This window comes from Triticum urartu, chromosome 4A, assembly GCF_056163025.1.
Source record: "Triticum urartu cultivar PI428250 chromosome 4A, HENAU_Tu73, whole genome shotgun sequence".
Taxonomy (NCBI): Eukaryota; Viridiplantae; Streptophyta; class Magnoliopsida; order Poales; family Poaceae; genus Triticum; species Triticum urartu.
The window spans coordinates 146,025,170-146,033,828 of record NC_141876.1 but is presented as its reverse complement, the minus strand read 5'-3'; the positions used below and the strand labels follow the sequence as shown (position 1 = coordinate 146,033,828).

Below are 8,659 nucleotides of genomic sequence, written 5' to 3'. Positions count from 1 at the left end.
CCAAATGTCGGACCAGGCCCGATCAGCGCCCTCGCAACAACCCCAAGTACCACGCCGACAAGAGGAGCCATCGTGCCGCCAGCCGTCACAGCACCGCCAGATCTGGGCCACACTCTCACCCAATGGTTGCCGCCACCATGAACGCGCCCCATCGCATCCTGGCACAGGACCACGCGACCGCACCTCTGCGCCTGACATCCGCTCGCGCCACTCTCTTCAGAGTCGCACACCGTTGCCGCCCTCGCATCACCAGGCAAGCCTCCCCGCAAGCCGCCCGCGAGAAACGCCTCACCCCCACCTTCCTTGGCGCCTGCTCGGGCTTTGTCGGTAGCCCTCGAGTGATGACGCGACAAGATGAGAGGAGGGGGGAGGGCCTAGCGGCATCGGCGGCGGCTAGGGTTCCTCCGTGCCGCTAGGGTAGGTGACACGGTGATGAGGCCTCTTTTTCTTCTATCTGAATCCAGTTCCTGTTGGCCGAAATTATTAGGCAGTTGACATGCAATTAAGCTCTAGGGAGCTACATACCGCTGCCACACGCCGTGCACGAGTAATGCTAGACCAACTTAAAGTACAATTTTTATTACGTGATAGCAAACCTGTAGACTTGGGATTGGATTGAAGGGGGTGGGAGGGGCCCACACCCGTAAAAATCAAGGGCCGATAGAATAAATTAGGCAGGTTACATAGGATTTTGTAGATGAATTACGTAGGCGTAGCATTTTCGCCATCACTTCGTGCGTCAATGGTGATAGCGCCCACGGCGGTGCCGACTGTTGATGTCCGCGTTGCCAAGCCTCGTTACCAATACCACCTCATATCGATCAATCCACATGTTGAACACCATTATGGTCTACGTATCCATGCTGTGTTCTTCTTTCTTTTTTTCGACACATGAGCAAGCATTTGACCCTGGGTTATTAATATATTTTCCTGGGAATTTAGAGGCCGACGCACGACCCCACGATACTCCATGATCTATCATCATGGTGTACGCGTGAAGTACTACAAAAATGACAAGGAAATTAAGGTGTCCTTGCTAACGCATTATCTCCATCGTCGATCATAAATTTGGTCAAGGCAATTATACGCGTACGGAGTACAAAAACACGCATCTATGTGCTGTAGAAGAATGACACGGAAACTCAGCTGTCTAGCTAAGCAAATTCATGCTTCATGTTGATTTATGTTCGCGTGCGTACTATATATATACCCCGCCTCGCGCTCCATATCATCATCAACCGCTTCAAGGCACACAAATCAAGCTGCCAGATCCCAACTAGCTAGCTAGTCAGCTGCAAAACTCAGTGAAAAGGAAGCAAGACCGACAAATACTCACTCGATCATGGTGGCCATGGTGGTGCCGTCGGTGTTCGCCGCCTTCGACAAGGACGGCGACGGCAAGGTGTCCGCGTCCGACCTGCGGTGCGGCATGGCGGCGACCCTGGGCGAGGACGTATCGGAGGAGGAGGCGGCAGTGATCCTGGCCGCGGTGGACGCCGACGGCGACGGGCTGCTGAGCCAAGAAGAGTTCTCGAGGCTAGCCGCCGGTGCCCACGAAGAGGACGACGTTGACGTGAGGCAATGCTGTCTGAGGGAGGCGTTCGGGATGTACGCATCATCATCCACGGAAGCCACGACGACGACGATGATTACGCCGGCGAGCCTGAGGCGGACGCTGAGCAGGCTGGGCTCTCACGAACTGGGCGTGGACGAGTGCACGGCAATGATCTGCAGATTTGACCTCGACGGCGACGGTGCCCTCTCGTTCGATGAGTTCCAAGTCATGATGATGGCCTGATCATCGACTCTCTTCATGGAATTTTTCAAGACAGATATAGTGTTCACTTAATTCATGGATCGATCACATTCACATACTATGTACGTGTTCATTCTTTCTTTGTTTTGCTCGCACGATAACCCTCGATTTCTATGGATGCGTGTACAGATTCATTTGGAGTTAATCTTCTGCAAACTCGGCAGTGTCGAATAATATCATTTGGAGTTAATGTTCTGCAAAGTCGGCAGTGTCGCAGCTACTAGTACATCTACAACCGGTCCTCTCAAACGGTCGACATCCAAGAGAACAGTCTAATCACTGCTGCTGTCCTTATATGAGTTGGAAACTATTCTCATTGATTGATCACAGGTGTTACAGAGTACAACATATATGAAGAGTGTGGAGTTGCCAAACGCCCCTATAATGGTGGCACGCAGGCCAGGCGTGGCTGACTCGGTCACATAAATTACATACAAGAGGTGATACAAAATACATACGCTAACACCCTCCTCAGCCGGAACTCCATTTGGGAGGATGTTCAGGCTGGAGCGAAAATCAAAAAACACCTGTGATGGTAACCCCTTGGTGAAAACATCGGCAAACTGCGAGCTCGATGGAACATGAAGAACGCGAGCCTCGCCAAGAGCCACTCTGTCACGAACGAAGTGCAAGTCGATCTCGATATGCTTGGTGCGCTGATGCTGAACGGGGTTACAAGCGAGATAGGAAGCACTGATGTTATCACAATATACAATGGTGGCTCGGGTGGGCGGGTGTTTAAGCTCAAAGAGAAGCTGGCGCAGCCAACAGGACCCGGCGACACAATTTGCAACACCTCGATATTCCGCTTCGGCACTGGAGCGGGAGGTGGTGGCTTGCCTCTTGGAGGACCAGGAGATGAGGTTGGAGCCGAGGAACACACAAAACCCAGAAGTGGACTTTCGTGTGTCCGGGCACCCCGCCCAATCAACATCAGTGTAAGAGATGAGATCTGTGGTGGAGGACTTGTATAACTGAAGTCCGTAGTGAGAGGTACCCTGGAGGTAGCGAAGGATCCGCTTCACGAGCTGCATATGAGTGTCGCGAGGGTCATGCATGAAGAGGCATGCCTGTTGAACGGCATAGGAAATATCTGGACGCGTGAGAGTGAGATATTGGAGGGCGCCGGCAAGGCTGCAGTATAGTGTGGGGTTAGAGAGAGGCTGGCCATCATGAGAGGAGAGTTTGGAGCTTGTGTCGACGGGCATTGAAACGGGCTTGCAGTTAAGCATGTTGGCCCGTTCCAAAATCTCGAGAGTATACTGTTGTTGGCATAGGAAGAGACCGGACGTGTTGGGGGTGACATTGATGCCCAAAAAATGATGGAGAGCACCGAGATCGGTCATGGAGAACTCGCGTTTGAGCGAGTTAATGACGGAATGGAGTGTGGTGGGAGTGTTTTCCATGAGAATGATATCATCGACATAGACCAACAAGTATGCAATGGAGGCGCCATGGTGAAGAACAAAGAGTGAGGAGTCACTCTTGGTGGCACGAAACCCGAGGGAGAGAAGATACGCTTGGAACCGAAGGAACCAAGTGTGGGGGCCTGTTTGAGGCCGTAGAGAGACTTGCGAAGGTGGCAAACGTGGTCCGGCCGAGAGGAGTCGACAAACCCCGCAGGTTGAGAGCAATACACCGTCTCATGAAGATCGCCATGAAGGAAGGCATTCTTCACATCGAGCTGATGAATAGGCCAGGAGTGGGAAGTAGCGAGGCTCAGAACCACTCGAATGGTGGCCGGTTTGACAACCGGGCTGAAGGTCTCGCCATAATCAACACCCTCTTGCTGAGTGAAACCGCGAACAACCCATCGTGCCTTGTAGCGAGCCAAAGAGCCTTCCGAGTGGAACTTGTGACGAAAAATCCACTTGCCCGTGACCACGTTGACACCTGCAGGCTTAGGCACCAAAGACCAAGTAAAGTTGTTCATTAAAGCATTGTACTCTTCTAGCATGGCTTGTCACCAATGGGGGTCTTTGAGTGCAGACTTGTATGTGGATGGGATGGGTGAGATGGAAGGAGTAGTGATGTCCGCGAGGAAAAGGCGTTTAGGCATGAGATAGCCGGTTTTGGCTCGAGTGGACATGCGGTGTGCATTGTGGGGTGGCTGTATGGGTATGGCGTGGTGGGGTAGACGTGGCTGGGTGGGAGTGGTTGGCACGGAGGAAGAGGTGGATTCGCTAGGCACTGGCACAGTGCAGGACGTTGGATCCAAGGCGGATTCGTGGGCAGCAGATGAGGCAGACGCGACCGTGTGGGAGACAGGCGCGGGGGGCAAGAAGGGTCCACCGGACGAGGTGGGGGGCGAGTGCGAGCGAGCCGCGTGGGAGGTAGGTGCGGGAGGCGAGCCTGGGCCGGGGGAAAGTGACAGGCTGGTGGCTGCGGGCGAATCGGCTGGGCCCGGAGAAAGCGATGGGCTAGTGGCGTCGGGCGAATCGGGGAGAGGCGCTGAGCCAGGGGGTGGAGGTGGGATGCGGTGGGGCCCGGTGGGTGGGATCGCACATGGATCTAGAGGCGGGGGAGGATTGGCCGGTGGGATCGGCACGAGATCCAAGGAGGGCAGTGGGATGGAATGATCTGCATGGGGATCTTCTGTGGAGGAGGGCTTCTCGTGCCAAGATGTGGCAGGCTAATACGGAAACATGGTTTCGTCAAAAACGACGTGGCGAGGTACGATGACGCGGCGTGATGCAAGGTCGTAGCACCTGTATCCTTTGTGTTCTAGGGGATAACCTAAGAATATGCACCGAGTGGAGCGGGGAGCTAGCTTGTGAGCGGAGGTGGCATACAAGTTGGGTAGCATAAACACCCAAAAACGCAGAGATGGTCGTAGGTCGGGTGGATGCCGTGGAGAAAAAAGTAGGGAATGTGAGAAGCAATGGCACGAGAAGGGCGCCGGTTGAGCAAGTAGGTGGCCGTGTGGAGGGCTTCTACCCAAAATGGAGGGGTGAGATTGGCTTGGATAAGTAGTGTGCGGATGATGTCATTCGTCGTGCGAATGAGGCACTCGGCATTGCCGTTTTGGGGAGAGGTATGGGGGCAGGAGAAGCGGTAAGCAATGCCATGGGAGGAGAAAAATGAACGGAGGGAGGTGTTGATGAACTCACCACCATTATCGCATTGCATGCTTTTGATGAGCACGTGAAATTGTGTTTGCACAAAGGCAAAGAAGCGTTGGAGGACGGTAGAGGTGTCGGACTTGTGGCGGAGGGGAAAAGTCCAAGAGTAATGTGTGTAATCATCCAACACGACAAGATAATATTGATAGCCTGAAAAGCTTACAACTGGGGACGTCCATAGATCACAATGAATTAAGTCGAAAGGAGAAAACATTTTGCTAGTAGACGGAGGAAAGGGAAGACGTGGCTGGCGACCTAATTGACAAGAGCTACATGGAGTATGTGGTTCTTTATTACAACCAGTGAGAAAATCATGAGGGAGGGAGGAAAAACTATGAGCGTCGGGGTGACCAAGGCGCCGATGCCACACATCCGATGAGGTGGTGAGGAATGTCGACGCCCTGGATGGAGTGGTGCCGGTGAAGGGGTAGAGATCGCCGGTGCTAGCAGAGATCATGAGAATTCTCCGAGTGCGTAGATCCTTCACAAGAAAACCACAGGGGGGAAATTCAACAGAGCATGAGTTGTCAGTAGTGAATTTGCGAACGGAAATAAGGCTAGTGACAACAGTAGGGGAAATAAGAATGTCAGTGTGGCAAAAATCGTGAGGGGTGAGGGTGGTGGATCCAGTGGCGGTGACCGGAAGCTGTTGCCCATTGCCGACAAGAATAGAAGAAGGAACACGCTTTAATGAAGAACGAGACATGGTCAAGTTACCTTGGGTGCCGGTCACGTGCGAGGAGGCGCCAATGTCCATGTACCACTCGGGGCGGGGTTGTGGGGGAAGCCGGAGTTGCTGTATGCGGCGTTCAGCATGGTGAGGTGCTCCCACGATGGCTGCTGCGGTGGGTAGTACGGGGATGGAGGTGTCGGCGGGTACATGTTGTAGGCCTGAGCATGGGCACCCGGACGGGGGCTGAGGACGCCAACGGCGTTGGGAGGAACCCAACCGGGGCGCGGCGACGGGAGCGCCATGCCATACAGGGCGAAGTACCCGGTGAAGGGCGCCGGCAAGGGCGCTTGGTGACCGCGTGCAGAGTAGTCGCCACGTCCACGACCGCGTCCTCGGCCACGTCCGCGACCGTGATCACCGTGACCGCGATCAGAGTGCGGCTGGGCGGGAGGAGCCGGGGCACGATCAGAGGGAGGCCAGTCTTAGGAGGAGCCGCTCGGGGGGCGATCGCCAGAGCCGCGCGAGCCGGAGCCAGAGCCTCTGGCTGGGCCGCAGTCACTGCCAGAAAGAGCGAAGGCCGAAGCGCTCTCTTCGGCGGCGTGCTGCGCCTGGGACTCCTCGACCAGAACCACCCGTGAAAGGACGGTGTCGAACGGGAGGCCCTGGTCCCCGAGGACGACGCGGATGGTGTCGAGGCACTTGTCAAGGCCATGGAGAAACTGAGTGGTGAGGCCGGTCTCGGTGACGGCGTGGTCGATGTCCGCGAGGCGATCGGTGAGGAGCTTCATACGGTGCGCATATTCGGCAACAGGAGATCACCTTGCTTGAGATTGCGATATTGCCAGTTGAGAATCATGTACCGAGCATCGTGATTGGCGAGGAAGAAATCGCGGATCTTCTTCCAGAGGGCATAGGTGGTGGTGGCGCCGACGACGTGGTCGACCATGGGGTCCGCGAGAGTGGCGTAGATCCAAAGAGCGACGTGGGCATCAAGCTCGTGGTAGGAGGCATCGGCGTTGGGGGAAGCGGGTGCTCGATGAGTAAGAGGACGCCGTAGCGGATCATCACCATGAGGAAGAAGGACTTCCACTTGTGGTTGTTGTGGTCGGCCGGGTTGAGGAGAAATTTGATGTGATGCGTGATGTGGTCGGAGAAGATGGGGTGGCGAGATGCCGGCGGTGGCGCAGGAGCCGGCGGAGCGGAGGTGAACAGGGGGGCGAACTGAGATCCGGAAGAGCCGGTGGTGCCCAGAGAGGGAGATGGGCTGGTCCCGAAGGCGAACGGCGGCGAGGAGGCCGTGGAGGTGGCCGAGGCGGTGTGGGCGGCGGGCGCCGTGAAGGAGAGCATTGGCGGTGAGGTGCCGGAGCGGGGAGCCGCGGAGGAAGAGGAGTCGGGCTCGGTCATGGGACTGGATATTTGATACCAAGTTGGAAACTATTCTCATTGATAGATCACAGGTGTTACAGAGTACAACATATATGGAGAGTGTGGAGTTGCCAAACGCCCCTATAATGGTGGCGCGCATGCCAGGCGTGGGTGACTTGGTCACATAAATTACATACAAGAGGTGATACAAAATACATACGCTAACAATATGTCTAGGTTATCTATATATCTCTATATCCAACCCATATATGAAAAGGATATAGGGATGTCGGGTCGTGTTCGGACAGTGTGTCACATAGTATTTGGCCCACTACGGACCATGCTTTCCATTTCTTTATTCTTGCTTCCTTCTCTCTCTCTCTCTCCATCAATTATTTGTGTGTGACCCATATTGGGGGAAAGTGGGGGCATAGCTCTATCCATGGACAAATCGGGGTTCAAAGCGGACATTGGCCGGACGCATCCACGAGTGTTTGAGGAGCCAAAATTTTCCATTGTGGTTGTAGATGCCCTTAAACCCTAGCCACCAAGAATGGATCTAGAGAGAGGGAGAAGGCGACTCGATCACCAACATCATTCAGGTTCCCTTACCTCCATGGGTTGCTCTGGCGGCGACGGGAGGAAGGGAAAACCTAGAACCTTGTCCTACGTGCATCAAGTAGTTTAGGGATTCTTAGTAAGGGTTTTGACTATGTATAGCTTTAGCTCCAGCTGTGGTGATGGCGGCCGCGAATAGGTGTCCTCTAGATCTCCCTTCGAAGCGATGGATCTTGCTTCTATTAGTATCGGATCTTTGGGAGAGGGTATGTAATGGCGTCCTTCGGATCTGGACTGGTCCACTATGTGTCATGATGTTGGCATCAAGATGGCCCTCCCTTTCCTGCCCCTTATAATGGTCGTGTTGTGGGCAGTCAGAGGTATCAATGAAACATTGCCCTAGTACGCGTTGGGGGTCAGGGAAATGTTCCTCGGACATTTTTGTGCAAGCGGCGTTGGTGTGCCTCATTTTCACCCCTTGGTGTTTCCCTGATGCAACAGATCGTTCGATAGGGGTTCGTGTTTCTTCCTTGATTTAGTGGCATTGTCTCCGCTGGAAGCTGGCAGAAGTTTTGTTCGGGAAATGGTTCGGCCCTGAGATTCCAAGTGCAAGCAAGGCTAGTATGATGGTAGCTTCTCCTCTAAAACTTTGGTCAAACTGAACCTTAACACAAGGACTTTCTGACCACATGATACAATGTTAGGCTGATTACGATGACATGTACCTAGGGTAGGGTCTTAGGCCTGACCTAGACGCCCTACCCAAGGACACTACACAAGAGTTCAAGGCCTACAAGGTTCAATAGGAGATACCGACTGAAATCCTCACGAAGTGCAATCCACTCGGATATCCCAATTCCACTCGACAATGGCTACTCACTTGACCGTACAAGAACCCACTCGAAGTACAAAATATCTAAAGTCACCCTAGGATGGCAACGGTCAGGCATTCACTCCGTCGTCATAAAGACCATTTAATACGGGCGTTACTAGTAACATTCAGGACTTAACTCTCATTGAACCCATGTATAACTGAGCCCTGTGAGGGGTCGGCGCACTCTATATAAGCCACCCCTCCCCTCTGGCACAAGGGTTCGCACCCCCTGTAACTATTCAACACTCCAA

General features: G+C 54.0%; 1 pseudogene; it reads left to right on the top strand.

Moving 5' to 3' along the window:
• Positions 1 to 1,229: 1,229 nt before the first annotated feature.
• LOC125553706 (putative calcium-binding protein CML25/26 pseudogene) lies at positions 1,230 to 1,877 on the top strand (annotated as a pseudogene).
• The last annotated feature ends 6,782 nt before the right edge of the window (positions 1,878 to 8,659 follow it).